The sequence below is a fragment of the Gadus morhua genome, chromosome 15 (assembly GCF_902167405.1).
Source record: "Gadus morhua chromosome 15, gadMor3.0, whole genome shotgun sequence".
In the NCBI taxonomy this organism is placed as follows: domain Eukaryota; kingdom Metazoa; phylum Chordata; class Actinopteri; order Gadiformes; family Gadidae; genus Gadus; species Gadus morhua.
Window position 1 is genome coordinate 11,752,276 of NC_044062.1, and position 14,426 is coordinate 11,766,701.

Genomic DNA, 14,426 nt, shown 5'->3' on the forward strand with positions numbered 1-14,426 from the left:
CCTCACCCCCCCCGTTTACTCCCTCCACCTCCCCCCTCTCTCCCTCCCTCCCTCCTCCCCTCCCCTCCCCTTTCTTCCTTTCCTCTCTGTCCATCTTCCTCCCTCCTCCCTCTCCTCCCCCGTCTCCCTTCCTGATTTCTTCCTTCCCTCTCCCTCCATCTCCCCCCCTCTCCCTCCCTGTGTGGATTAGAGCTAATGTGATTGTCAGCCAGCCTCTGCTGCTCAGTCTCTGGGTCTACGGGCCGGTCCTGAGCCTCACAGAGTGAATCATGGGAGGGAGGGAGGGAGGGAGGGAGGGAGGGAGGGAGGGAGGGGGACGGATGGACGTTGATGGTTCTGGGATTCAATAGAGGACAGCTCTGTGTTTCAGGAACGGCTGTTTATACGCACAACGCAGGACACAAATGTGAAGCTGTGCTGTAATTAAGACCGGGAGGTGGGGGGTGGGGGGGGGGGGGGGGGGGGGGGAAGAGGAAGGAGCGATGGGAAGGCGAGGGCTAGGAAAGAGGAGACGTGTTGCCGGCGGTCTTGCAGCAAGGAGGCGCGGCGGGGGCGGGCGGAGGAAGATGATGTCTCCTTGGGTAGCTCTTACTCACCGAGCATCCGTCTTATCTCGGTTACACGAGCGTCTGTCTGAGCGGGCAGACAGAGGGGCGGCGGAGGGGCCGGCACGTGCGCTGTGGGACGTGCACGGCGGCCCACGTGAACCACAACACCAGAGCGTTCACACATGCATGCACCCGTTTAGGACGCCGAACGCATTAACCAGTAGGACCTAGAAGAGTATGAGGAGAGCTTTGAGGCGGTGATATGTTGTTTCTAACTATGTTCATTCAGACATAGGGGAAATGTACATCCACAGACATTTTATGCATTTCATTGGCATTTGCATAACGTGTGTGTGTGTGTGTGTGTGTGTGTGTGTGTGTGTGTGTGTGTGTGTGTGTGTGTGTGTGTGTGTGTGTGTGTGTGTGTGTGTGTGTGTGTGTGTGTGTGTGTGTGTGTGTGGTGCCCATGTATGAAAAGTGCTTCCACCAGCACTTTTCCCTGACAGTCAGTGTGGCGACAGAGAGGCTGGACCTCTGACACCTGAGAGCCCAGACAAAGGCCAGGAGTCTGGGATGCTCTCTACAGCTCCCTGGGGCTGGGTGCTGGAGGTGGGGGCTGGGGGGGAGAACCAGACTTTTTAGACTGCTGATCAATCACATTAAGGATCAAGATGGTATCAGTTAAGTTCATGAAGCACTTATTGCCGTCAGTTCATCATAGACAGCGGCTGTGTAGTAGCTTAGCCGTTTGATTGTTTGAGTAAGTCGTTTTTCTCTCTTCATTATGCCATCAAAGCCGAAAGAAGATCAGGAGGGTGAAGGGTTGGAATTTAATAGTTCACTCTTATTTCTCCAGTGCCGAAGACCCCCATGATGGGTAGAATGAGACGGCCAGAGCATGACAGCAAGACTTTAAATAGGCTAAAGGGAAACTGAACAAATATTTGAGTCTGTCATTAAAGGAAAAATCTGGTGTAAAATGGATCTGGGATTTGTTTAGCATGATAACGAGTTGGAATGTTCGTTTGGGAGCAAAAAAGCACGTATAGACGCATTCTTAAATTGGCTGTTTTTTGCAGATTCTACCAAAACGCTGTTTTTAAGACTCGATAGGTAGATTGACGAACACAGAGATTGTGACATCCGTCAACAACACGCAAGCTCTGTGTTCGCCAATCTACTTATCATGTCTTAAAAACAAGATGGCGTCGACGGGTGAACTACTGATGGTATTGTGTGTATAAAATGTCCTTTTTAATAAACAATCTGTACACTTACAGAGTTATCAATGCCTCGTTTTATATGTTAAGACCCTTATTATACTACCAAAGAAGTGTCGGGCTACTTTAGCCTTTTACGTTTTTACCATAACACATGCCCCTATCGTTCAAAGTTTATAGCGTTTTGATAGAATCGGCTAAAAACAGCCAACCTAAGAATGCGTCTATGTGCGCTTTTTAGCAGCAAAACGAACGTTCCAACTCGTTATCAAACCAAACATATCCCAAATCCAATTTACACCGGATTTGTCCTTTAACCAGCATAGGATATTTTTGATATATATATTTTATAGCTACTGATCATTTACTTTAGTTTTATTGACTTCATTTATTATATTAGCCAATGTTTCAATAATCACAGGGGAAACTGTAGCTGTTGATTGACCATGTGTTTATAAAAATTACGTTTCTGATATTTTAAGCAAGAAAACACTGCAACATCGTAGGAAAATACTCTTATTGTAGCCGTTTAACTGTTATCAGATCAGGAATAAAGGTTTTGGTCCATCTGGGTCATGTGCCCTCATATTGTGGCTAGCAAGAGATTAGCCAGTCGCTCTGATCCAGTCAAGAGATTTGTCTGCCAATAGATGAGCCAGCATAAGCACTGTTAGCGTCAATGTATTATGTAGAATGCTAGCAGATAACCATGGCCGTGTACGTTATAGGCTTTTGGCTTTTGAAACTAGAAGACAGTTTGTAAAGCACACAATAATCAAAGTGAATAAATGAGATGAATGGCTTTTAAGTCAAATCAAAGCTTTCCATTAGTCATATAAACACAAATCTTGATTAATGGCCAATAATATCTTGTTCTTGATTACCAATGCCAAAGTTGTATATTTTGGTAGTTTTAAGCCTTTTTTTTTACACTTTAATATTTGAGGAAAGTGTTGGGGTCCAACTGTAATGAGTAAGGGTCGACAAGAAGGAAGTTTCCTGCATATTGGCTTGTGGAATATACAGTAATTAATAATATAGCTTGCCATCTATGTGTCAAAATTGCAATACCCCGTTTCTACAGACAAACAAAGCACCTTCACAGTAGCCACATGATCTATTGGCAGCGCACTTAAACATTACATTGTTTAATATTGACAGTTCAAGTTCATTTTCTATCATCGAAACCGAGTGACGTGAGCTGGTTCTAAAATAGACACTGTCTAAAATCGGTGACGTGAACCAGGGTGTGTTTTACAACACCTCTACCTGTTAAACAGGTCTCAATAACGTGTCCTTAATAGGGACAGGGTGCTGGATACATGAATGCCAGCGATTTTAAGCATTTTCTCACAGCCAAACTCTCAGGTTCATGTGTCGAAGGCGTTGAGTGTTACTTACCAGCCTCACTTGTAAGTTGCTTTGGATGAAAGACTCGGCTAAATGACGAAATGTGTCAAGGAATTATTCTTGAGGGTTACCTTATTTACTATTTGGCAGATGCTTTTATCCAAAACTACTAAATTCAGATACTTGTCATTCAGGGGCGCGTGGGAGTAAAACAATTTGTCTGGTTTGTAATAACTTTGTGAGTTTTTTAGAAGATCATTTGGCTTCAGAACTCCAATTTAAATCTGTGCCATCATATTGTGTTTCTATCATAAAATAATTATCACAATTTAACTCCTCTGCTCGGATAGCTAATGTGTTACAATAAATTAAAAAAAAATCACACTCACTATGATTAAAACACAATGTTCAACGGTTTAGAGCAAACACAAAAAAACAGTTAAAACAGTTGGAGAATCCGACGGATGGCTGGAGTTGCCGTGGCGATGAAACATTGGAAAAGGAGTGAAATAAATATGGCTGTCAAACATAGAAATTCCAAGAAACACGGCACAGCACAACTTGGGTATGCTGTCAGCGAGGAGTAAATCAACACGGTGCGCACACAGGGCAATCTGGAGTGTGACATCAGGAAAGCGACCAATCAGATGTATCATGTCAGGGAGTCAGCCAACCCCCCCCCCCCCCCCCCGTGTCACCAGTGACTGATGGTGAACTTCCAGAGCTGTAACCCATAGCTCTGGAAGTAGCTATAGTAACAAAAACATAACAGAGTAAGCGGACTACACAAATGTTCGGGGTCTAAACTCGTGCACACACACACACACACACACACACACACACACACACACACACACACACACACACACACACACACACACACACACACACACACACACACACACACACACACACACACACCTCTAATCCCTCCATTTCACACCACAAACCAGGGGTTACCAAGCTTCTTAAAGCCAAAGCGTTTAAGGCAGGAGAGAAGATGTGTAGGCATAATAGGTATTTGTTACTGACCCAATCAACCTTACAGACTTTTATATTTAATTACTGCTGAGTAACAGCAGCGTACTGAATTATTAACAGGATAGCAGGTTTATTTTTAGCGAGCAGGCCCTCTCCTCTGACACTGTCGTGGATGATGAAATGCAGCTGCAACCCAAAGCTACCTTTCAATAACTTCACTCTCAGGTTCATTGGGATTCAACGAGCGAGCCAGCTGTAATTGGATCGGTTTACACTTTGAAACGTTAATTTAACTTTTATTTCTCTAGCGGAGCCGCTGGCGTTCGCAGTCTTTTTTGTTTTGTTTCTGTAAGCAAATTATTTAAATGCCGCAACGTTAGGTAGCAAGCACCTCCGACATCCGGAACCGTCTTCAGCCCCCCCCCATCCAGCCCCCCGAAGCCCTGACTCGCACTATTATAAACCCAACAATGAACCTCTTGAATGCGTTTCATGTGAAACGAACCGGGGCAAATAAGGATAGAATCCACACAGACAGGCTGGGCAGAAGACGAGATGGAGTGTCTGAACCCATCTCCTGCTTTTCTTGAGCGGGTACGTGATTGTAAACATATTGTTTTGGTGGAAGGGCTTGCTGAATCTTGATTCATTCATTTATTTGTGGTGGAAAAATGTGTAACGGCCAGGAAAACAAAATACAAACATTTTCAGATGTTTTGATGCTAGATACCAAGTCAGTGAGTTGTTAGTTTCGTAGTTTTTATTTTTATAAGCTAGCTAGTTAGTTTGTTTGTTAGTTAATTTATATATATTTAATTTTGTTTATCTGTGGAGGATTGGGGAACCATGTCACAATACAGTGTTAAAACAGGATTGTTATTCAACTAATTTACTACCTGACTGACTTTAAATAGAATATCTCTTCCTAACTATTTCTCGTCCGCCCTCCTTCCCGCCCCCTCTTCTCACTTTAACTCTCTCTCCCTCCCTCTGTCTCTGTCTCTGTCTCTGTCTCTGTCTCTGTCTCTGTCTCTGTCTCTGTCTCTCGCTCTCGCTCTCTTGCTCTCTCTGTCTCTCTCTCTTGCTCTCTCTGTCTCTCTCTCTTGCTCTCTCTGTCTCTGTGTGTCTCTCTCTTGCTCTCTCTGTCTCTGACTCTCTCTGTCTGTCTGTCTGTGTGTGTGCGTGTGTGTGTGTGTGTGTGTGTGTGTGTGTGTGTGTGTGTGTGTGTGTGTGTGTGTTTGGTGCCCTTGGCTCCTTGCCTACCGTGTTTAAGCTCCACCTATTCTGCAAGTTTGCAATGTGAGCCGGCAGCAGTTTCTCAGCCTTTCTACCCTCAACGTTGGCACAGCAGTACTCTAATATTGTCAGAGTATATGAGTGCGTGTTCAGACTTGTTCTAAAGTTTGTATGTTTGCGCATGATAAGGTGTCTGTGTGTGTTTATGGATATGTCTGAGTGCAGTTATGTGTGTGTAGTTTGTGTGTGTTGTCAGAAGGAGAGAAACACAGCGACCCCCCGAATAACAGGACCTCATGACGCAGGTGTGGAACACTTGCTTCCTGCTTCCTGATATCCTGCTCTCTCCCTCTCCATCCACACTCTGTTTGTCTTGTTGGTCCTTCTTCTCTAAACCTCTCTCCCTCCCTCCCTCCCTCCCTGCTTGTCTTTTTGCCTCCGTCAACATCCCTCTCCCACTAAACCTCACCCACTTTCCCTCTCTCTCGGTCTCTCCGTCTGTCTCTCTCTCTCTCTCTCTCCCCCACCTCTTGCTCTATCTCTCTCTTTCCTTCCCCCCCCCTCTCTCTCTTCATCACTCTCTCTCCCTCCCTTGTTCTCCCCCTCAGTGGCTCCTGCTTTCTGTACAGCAGGTATACAGCAGGAGCCCATTAGTGCAACTCTGCTTTCTGATTGGATAAGCTGGAGTAACCGGGAGACTGCCTCTGAATAATTGATGTGCATTGTGCAGTAGCCGGACAGGGGGAGAAGACGGAGCAGAGAAAGCGAGGGAGAGAGACACAGAGGGGGAGAGAGAGACAGGGGGAGAGAGAAAGAGAGAGAGAGAGAGAGAGAGGGGGGGGGGGGGGGAGAGAGAGCGCACGAGAGAGGAGGGTTGGGGGAAGTTAGAATGTGTGTGGAGAGTAAGGGATATGTAGTGAGAGAGAGACAGAGAGAGATCGTGGGCCAGAGAGAGAGAGAGAGAGAGAGATAAGGCAACAGGGATAGAGAGGAGCGAGTGCTCTGAGAGTGGCCACTGGCCTCTGTGAGGGAGCAGGACTATCTGTGACACTTGAGTTGTTCCTCTGCAACATGACGGGAGAGAGATGAGACGTGCATGGACTTTGCTTTGCTCTGGGTAAGTGCAGGTGTGTCTGCGTGTGTGAGAGTATGTGTTTAGAAGTGTGTGCTTGTCTCTGTGTGTGTGTTTGAGTATGTGTATGTTCAGAACTGTGTGTGTGTGTGTGTGTGTGATTTTGTGTTTCTTCAGAACTGTGTGTGTGTGTGTCGTCAGAACTTTGTGTGTTTGCATAATGTGTGTCTTCCGAACTATGAGTTGTAATTTGTGTGTGTGTCTATTTGTGCCTGACCAAACTGCATAGACATTTCCAGTTGGGTATGTTTCATGTTTGTTTATGCATATTAGCAAGAGTGCGTGCTGCATATTGTGAGATTGAATGCACACATATGCCCACTATACTGGGCAGGATTAAGCGGCTTTAAATCAGCCGTACTCACCAGTGAAGTCACACTGTGTGGGTGTAAGTGGTAGTCAGTAGGACTAGAGTATGTAGTTCATGTTTATCACACAGTAATCAACATTGCTCTATGTGATGTAATGAGTCAATCAAACCATGAGTGTGTATTGTGTGTGTGTGCTGTGTGTCCGGTACACACACAGTGTGTTACTAGCCTGACTGGGGTGTGTAGGGCTAGCAGTGGCTGCAGGAACAGATCAGCTGACCACAAGCTTGACCTACATGTCGTTCTGCCTATTACCGCGTCACTCCTAGTCCGGTGTGTACGTGTGTTTGTGAGTGTGTGCGGGTGGGTGGGTGGGGGTTGGTGGACATGGCCTACTTGAGTGATTTGTCAGAGTGGATTGTGTCTAGGTTAGGAACCTTTGCTTTGAAGCCGGAGTCCTGCTTCATCCCTGCTGTGCATGAAGCTACCAGATCAGGAGTTAATAGTACAGTTCTAAACATAACTAGTATAGTTAGAATATTTCAGATTATCTTCTGTGGTTAAAGTAAAGTGTGTCTAAAGAGTCTAAATTACAACAACGACAACACAAAATTACTCCTTAAATTCTTACTTCCTGGTCCTTCCTGGTAATTACTTGCTACTTGCTATTCATTCAGGCTGATGGGCCAAAGTGCTTGAGGCCATGCAGACACAGATACTTAATGTATCATGCTAGGGAGGTTATCCCTGCCTGTCACCTGGTATAACTTGTGTAGCCACACCGGTCGAGGAGCCCCACATCTCCATAACTTGTGCTGTAGGGGACATTCTTGTTCTTCTTGTCTGAATGACCAGAGCCAGGCAGATATTAACGTGACCCAGCAAGACAGCCTCAGCTTTGCGTGGCTGCTGATTGGCTGATTTTGTTATGCTTGACTTTGCGTTTGATTTGTGTAGCCTGATATTTATTTTTGTTATCTCCATGTCATGTGTGGAACATCAGTTTGTGGTTTGCATTTTTGAATGAGTTTTGAATGAGTTCAAATCATACGTTCAGTTGTCTTGGTTTAAGGAAGCCCAGAACAAAACAAAGAGTAAAACGTTGTGTCCATGATACTAATGAACATCAAATCTAGAAGTGTGTGATGCGATGGGATGTGTTTGTTTATTCAGGCTGGCCTTAAGCGGCCTTAATCAAATCACAACCCCCTTTGATCCTTTAAATCAAGGCTACTTTTGATTTGACACCTCCTCGACAGCCACTTCCTGGTTGTTTTGTACTATAAATCATTCACCTGTGAACAGGCCTTCGCTTCTGTCATCTTTCATCTCTTTTTAATCAGCGCTCTGCATTATGAAACAGTCGCCTTGGGGGAAAACCTCTGAATCTTTGATCACATATCAGCCCCCCCTTTAATGATTCTGTCTAAAAAACGAACAACAACGTGCCATGAAAAAAACATATTGAGGAGGTTGAGGAGATGGCAGTGTGTCTGTTTGTAATTAGCCGTGTGATATTCACTGGGTTTTCTCCTCCACTGACGGAGGGGGGCTGTGTGTGGCAGATAAGAGGCGCTGTTCATTCACCGAGTGTCTCTCTCTGATGTCTCTCCTCTGCCCCTCAGCGTGAGGTTTGCTTTAACTACGTGGCTCCTCCGACTCAAACACACCAAACACCTTTCCCTGACTGACTGTTTGCGTATTTGCCTTCAGAAATAAGACTTATGTAGTCTTGTTTGTGTCTTGTGTGTGTGTCTGTGTGTGTGCAAACTGTGCATGACTCATCACATCTTATGACCTGGTCATTGTGCCTGTATCCTCCTTACATAGTGGACTGTGCTCATTGGGCGATCTTAATTGGACTGTCTCGATTGGTCCGTCTTAATTGAACTGATACTTTTGGTCAGAAACCATCCAAACTGTACGTTCAGTCCGTTTCCTCTTGAACAATATGAACTCACAATTCTTTGTGACACTGGTGTACGTCTGGAAAAGCACCTTGAGATTATAATCTGACTGGGAGGAACTCAGTCAGATGAGTCAGAGGAAATCTGTATGAGAATGCAGGTCTATCGCTATAATCCTCTGACCTCTCCGTCATAACTGAAAGCTGCCCAGTACTGTAATGTCAGAGAATCATTTATCAAGAAACTTGATGACCAGCATTAGATGACCTAGTTAAGGGGTTTGTGTTTTGTTATTTCATACATTTCATAAGCCTCAATGCAGTCCGAACAGGCTACTGATGTAGAAAGTGGAAAACCATGATGAATTTCCTTTCAGACGGCCGCTCAGTAGACTCTGAAATATGTTTCTATCGTCCCAAGCAAACATCATAACCACCATATTTGAAATGCTCCCTTCTGAAAGTGAAATGTTTTCTGTCCACACATTTCAGGCAGTCCAACCTAATCATCAGTCACAACAGGGGGTGTTTTCCCCATGTGTTGCATCTAAAACAATCTCTGAGGGATCATTCAAGACACATTTGACGTCGGTGTCGGTCTTCTCATTTCTCACGGAACCATTCCCCCGTCGTACTTTACAAATGTGATCACTGCGAATCTTAATCGCTGACAGAACAATCGGGCCTGTTCCTACACCTACGCTTGCAAACAGAGCCACTCTTTCTAAGCATGACCAGTCCCAGGTTTAAGAAGACGTCCTTCCTTCCAGACACCCCACAAATCCATCCTTGGTTCTGTTTTGTGTGGCAGAGACAGAGGGTTAGCGCATACGTGTTTTAAAGTGCTTTGTGTGGCGTCATGTGAGCTCATCTTATCCCGCTGTGCCTCTGTAACCGTAGCTATATTTATATAGCTGCATCTTTACGTTTACCTTTCTATCTTTATCTATCCATATATGGTGTTCCTGTTGCCTCTTGTGTCCCTCATGGGTTTTTAAACGTGTAATTTGAACCCCACAGAAACCAACACCTGCAGGAGATGTCAGAGTGACTCAGGTAGAGATATTCCCTCCCTCTCTGGGCTGCAGCATCCTTCAGGCTTGTGACCCTCATTCATCCCAGGGAGGCCGCCATCTTACCCCCCCCCCCCCCCCCCCCACACACACACACACACACACACACACACACAAACCTCACCTCACCTCACCTCCCCTCCTTCCACCTCCGCCTCTCACGCCTAGCATCTCGCCATACGTCCCCAACCTCTGCCCCCCCCCCCCCCCCCCCCAGCACCTTCCCTTTCCCATTGGGTGAGACCAACAGAGTGATTGGATCGGGAGGGAAATCCGTCCAACCGTCGTCGTAGATTGAAAACACTCACCCTATTGTCCCCTCCTGATGGGCGATCAAGGAAGTTGCACAATCCCAAATGTTTGTGTTGTTTTCCTTACCCAGCAATGGTTTTCCATTCAAACAAATGAGAAGCTCCCCCCCGAGGAAAAATTTGAATGTGCACATCTCAGTCAAATGTGCATCGTGCGTTCGGAGCGTGCAGACCGCTGGCTCCACCCTCCCCAGCCTCCCCAACCAAACCTACAAGCCCACCTCACCCCCTCCTCTTACCCCTGTCCTACCCTCCCCTTCAGCCACGGAGGGTAAACCTCATTTGACATGCCCGCATCTGGGACATTGGCACAACACAAGTGCGTGGGGGGGGGGGCTGGCGGGGTGAGGGTCCCGGGCGGGGGGGATTGGCACCGGAGGGGGTGTATCATTGGCTGCAAGATGGATCCCATTATGTTTTTTGTTTTCTTACAAAAGCATGAGCTTTTATTTCACAGGATTCCCCCCCTCCCCTCGACACACACACACACACACACACACACACACACACACACACACACACACACACACACACACACACACACACACACACACACACACACACACACACACACACACACACACACACACACACACACACACACATACTTTCTCCCTCCATAATTCATCGTTTGCATAATATTTTCTACCCCTCACAGCGTCGCCCAACACACGTCGTTTGAAAAGACAGATTCAAGTGACTTTTCTTTTTCTTTCTCAAATGGCTTCTGTTCCTTTCTCCTCCACCTCCCCCTCCTTCCATCTCACGCTTTGTCTCAGTAGGCTTCTCTGTGTAGTGTGGCTCAGTCAGTGTTAAACATGTGGTCCAGAGACACGGTCCAATAGTATTTATTCTCTCTTATTGTGTTCCTTCTGTTGTTGTTGTTGTTGTTTCTTTGTTGTTGTTGGTGTTGTCTGAAGCGGGAGCTGCATGCACACACAAAGTGCTGTTTCTATCAGATGTGTGTGTGAGTGTGTGTGTGGTGGAAAGGATATACTGTACACTATACATTTGCATTTCAAGCTCTGACTCGTGTGTGTGTGTGTGTGTGCTTGTGTGTGTGTAAAAAATGTGGTTGCCATAGCACAAGGTAGTTGAGCCGTGTTGTGAGCAGACACTAGGATGAACAACTATTTGTTCAAGCAAAAGGTGGCCTAACATATGCTATCTATATCTATGTAGACATGAACTTTCTGGCGTTTATTAAAATGTGGAAGACTTGGTGTGATGGGTTAAGTCTTGTCATGTAAATGCACACAGCCTTTTTTAAAGTAGCTCCTTGTCATAAGGAACATTGAGAGCAGATGTTTCAATGTATTAGGGAACACAGCACATGGTTTGTGAATATGATAGCTTTAGTGCTGCTTAATTAGAAAGTTTTAAGACCATTAAAATGTTGGTTGTTTATGAAGAGGAGCTGCCCTTCGTCAGTCACTAATTAGCACAAAATATTTTTGTGGAACACACGCACGCACACTCTCGCACACACACACACACACACACACACACACACACACACACACACACACACACACACACACACACACACACACACACACACACACACACACACACACACACACACACACACACACACACACACAGAGAGAGAGTTGAAGTTCAGTGTAATTAGCCTGGCGGTTTCTTTATAAGAGGAGGATACTCAACATGGTTTTATCTAAGGGGCCTTCCAGCGTGTTGCTAAGGCTTCTGCTCTCTGCTAGCCGTGATCCCACCGGACTGCTGGTGGGGAGGGGAGGGCCGCGCAGGGCTTCTTCTAGCTAATGGCTAACGCTAACATCTTAAACACCATAACCGCCCCAACGTTATACTAATTGCCTATTGGGTATTAAAATTGCTGCACTTTCTGTGAAACCGTTTTTTTCTGAACAAAATCAGTATATTGTGCCTAAATCTGGCTGTGGTTGCTTTTGTTGTTAGAGAGAACTGTTACTTGTTCTGACTAGATGGTTGACAGACAGACGTCGATAGAGTATTAATGGCATAAGTATTGATGGTCAAAATGAATTGATGTTGACTATCTGAGATCTAATTATCTGTTGTAGTAATGATGGGCTGTTTTCTTTCCAAGCTTACCACATGCAAGTGCTGATTTGTTAATCCACTTGAATGGCTACTTTGTTTTATAGAGTAATTATATGTTTCATCTGTTATTTATTTTAAGAAAACTGCAGGTCTGTGAAGATAACATGAATTATCGTCTCTGTTGTACCGCGCTGTAAAAGTGCTTTCGGTTAGCTCACTGTTAGCGTTTTCAAATGTAAGGTTTTCATTTAGATTAAGGTCTTTTTAGGTGTGAGGAAGGAGCCAATACATGAATAGAGGACCAGAGAGTTCCTAGCTTTGATGAAAAGTCGCTTTCAAGTCCATCTCCCTCTCTCGCTCCCGATTGGCTAGACGGTTGAAGCTCTTGGCACCGTTCTCCCTTTTGTTTCACATCAGCCGAGATAACGGAACATTTTAATCACAGGGCTGAGAGACCCACGTGGACAACTCTCAATAGACGAGTACCAGAGAAGGTTGTGGTTGTTTTTGAAGGAATTCAAAAGGGGGGACTGACAGAAGTGTAGGTGTATCGTACGCTGGCGCTGAAGACTGCTGGGAGGGGGGATCGCCTGACGCCAGCTCACCAGATAACACAGTTGCCATGGTTTTTGAAGACTTGTGAAGTGGAAAAAGTGTATGCGATTTTTCTTCTCTTCTTTTTTTTTTTGTGCTCTGATTTCAAGATGTGAAAATGTGTTGTTTGGGCGGCTGCCGTTATAATCCGAACGTTGCAGGATAGGACGGCAAAACGGGCATGTTTCTTTATCCTGCCTCGGAAGAACCACCCTTCCCCGCCCCATCTTGTGTCTGTGCTCATGCCCCATGCTCAGGTCTAAATGGTGGGTTACCGGCGGTGAGGACTGGAGGTGGTGATTTAGCGGGGAGGTAAACTCCCTCTAATGGTACACTGGGATAATTCCTCTTTAACTGGGAGGTTCGTCCCCACCCCTCCACCCGCCGCCCTAGACAACAAAAAATTGCTTGTCTTGCTTTCTACTCCTCCTCCTCCTCTGTCGCCGCTCGTTCTCTTCCTGCTCTACTTCTTCTGTTCTACCTTTCCCCGCCGTGCTGGCGTTCTTTAGTTGTCCTTCAGTGAGCCTTCATTTGTATTCGATTTATTTGCAGATTTTCTTTGGCAGGGGACAGTACACATCACTCAACATTTTAGTTCACACTTCAATGTAAAAATGTTCTTGAGTTAGCCAAGAGGCTAATAAACATCTGTAGACCACCACCCCCCCCCCCCATAGTATGTTTGGTTTATTAATTAAAAAGGCAAGAGTAATTTTATTGTTACAGTTACAGTGGGCTCAATAACAATATTAGTCAAACATGACTGATAATGACATATGGTCACAAATGTTGGTTTTCATATTAATACAAAATTGGCAACAAATTCCAATGTCATCAGGGAATCAAATTAGAAAATGAATGCATCTTTAATTGAGTCACTGAGGCCTTTCAATTCAGTGGGTAATGGGTTTGGATTTGGTATAAGAGACTGAGGGGGGGAGGGGGGATTGCGTTGAGGGGGAGAGGGGTTGCGATGTGGTCCTTCTGATCTTGAACACGTAGGTATAAGGCTGTGCAGTGTCTGCCCCTGTTCCACTGCACCGCGATACACAGAGAATGCTGAACAGTGCGATTAGTCAATACTGTTCTCCACCCGATCCGGACAGAGGGAGAGAGAGAGGGAGATGTATGGAGAGAGGGATAAATCGAGCGAGAGAGATTGCGATAGAGAAAGTGAAGGAGAGACATCGGTTGAGATTGGATTTGGGAAAGGTTAAAGAACAAGAAAATGATGTCGGGGAGAGAGACATAAAGAAGGTGATGGAGAGAGACGGAGAGAGGGAGGGAGATTGAGAGAGAGAGAGAGATAGAGGGAGAGAGAGAGGGGGAGATGGGTGACACGGATGAGAGGAAAGAAAAATGAGAGATTGAGAGACGTCTGATGTAGATAATACAGGATATCATAATTTATAACATGGATTACATTTGAGGAAAATAAAAAACACTCTTTTCCCTGTTAATCTATTTTTTTGTGCTCGCTGGCACAAAGACTGGGAGGTCTTCACCATAGTAAATATATCATAGTGTTTTATGGCACTGCAGATAGCAGCCGGGTGATTCAGTATGTCTATGAAATCCCCACAGGGAATAGTGTGCGAGCCTGGGGGTGTTTTACTGGGTTAGGCTGCCTCCTAGAGCCCTATAGAGGTACTGTCGAGTCTGTGAGATGCATGGGACCAGTGATGTTTGGACCAAACGTCCTTAGTGCAGGAACAACA

The 14,426-nt window shown here is 45.5% G+C and overlaps 1 protein-coding gene across 4 annotated transcripts in view; it reads left to right on the forward strand.

Annotated features, from left to right (window-relative positions):
* Positions 1-14,426, forward strand: part of zmiz1a (zinc finger, MIZ-type containing 1a) — a 110,726-nt gene that overhangs the window by 81,254 nt on the left and 15,046 nt on the right. Inside the window, exon 1 of one of the 4 annotated variants that reach the window (XM_030378316.1) lies at positions 6,196-6,452. The exons of the other annotated variants lie outside the window; for them this stretch is intronic. The gene's annotated coding sequence lies outside the window, so the exon portion shown is untranslated. Of the gene's footprint in view, positions 1-6,195; positions 6,453-14,426 lie in introns of those variants that run through there. 4 annotated transcript variants of the gene reach the window in all.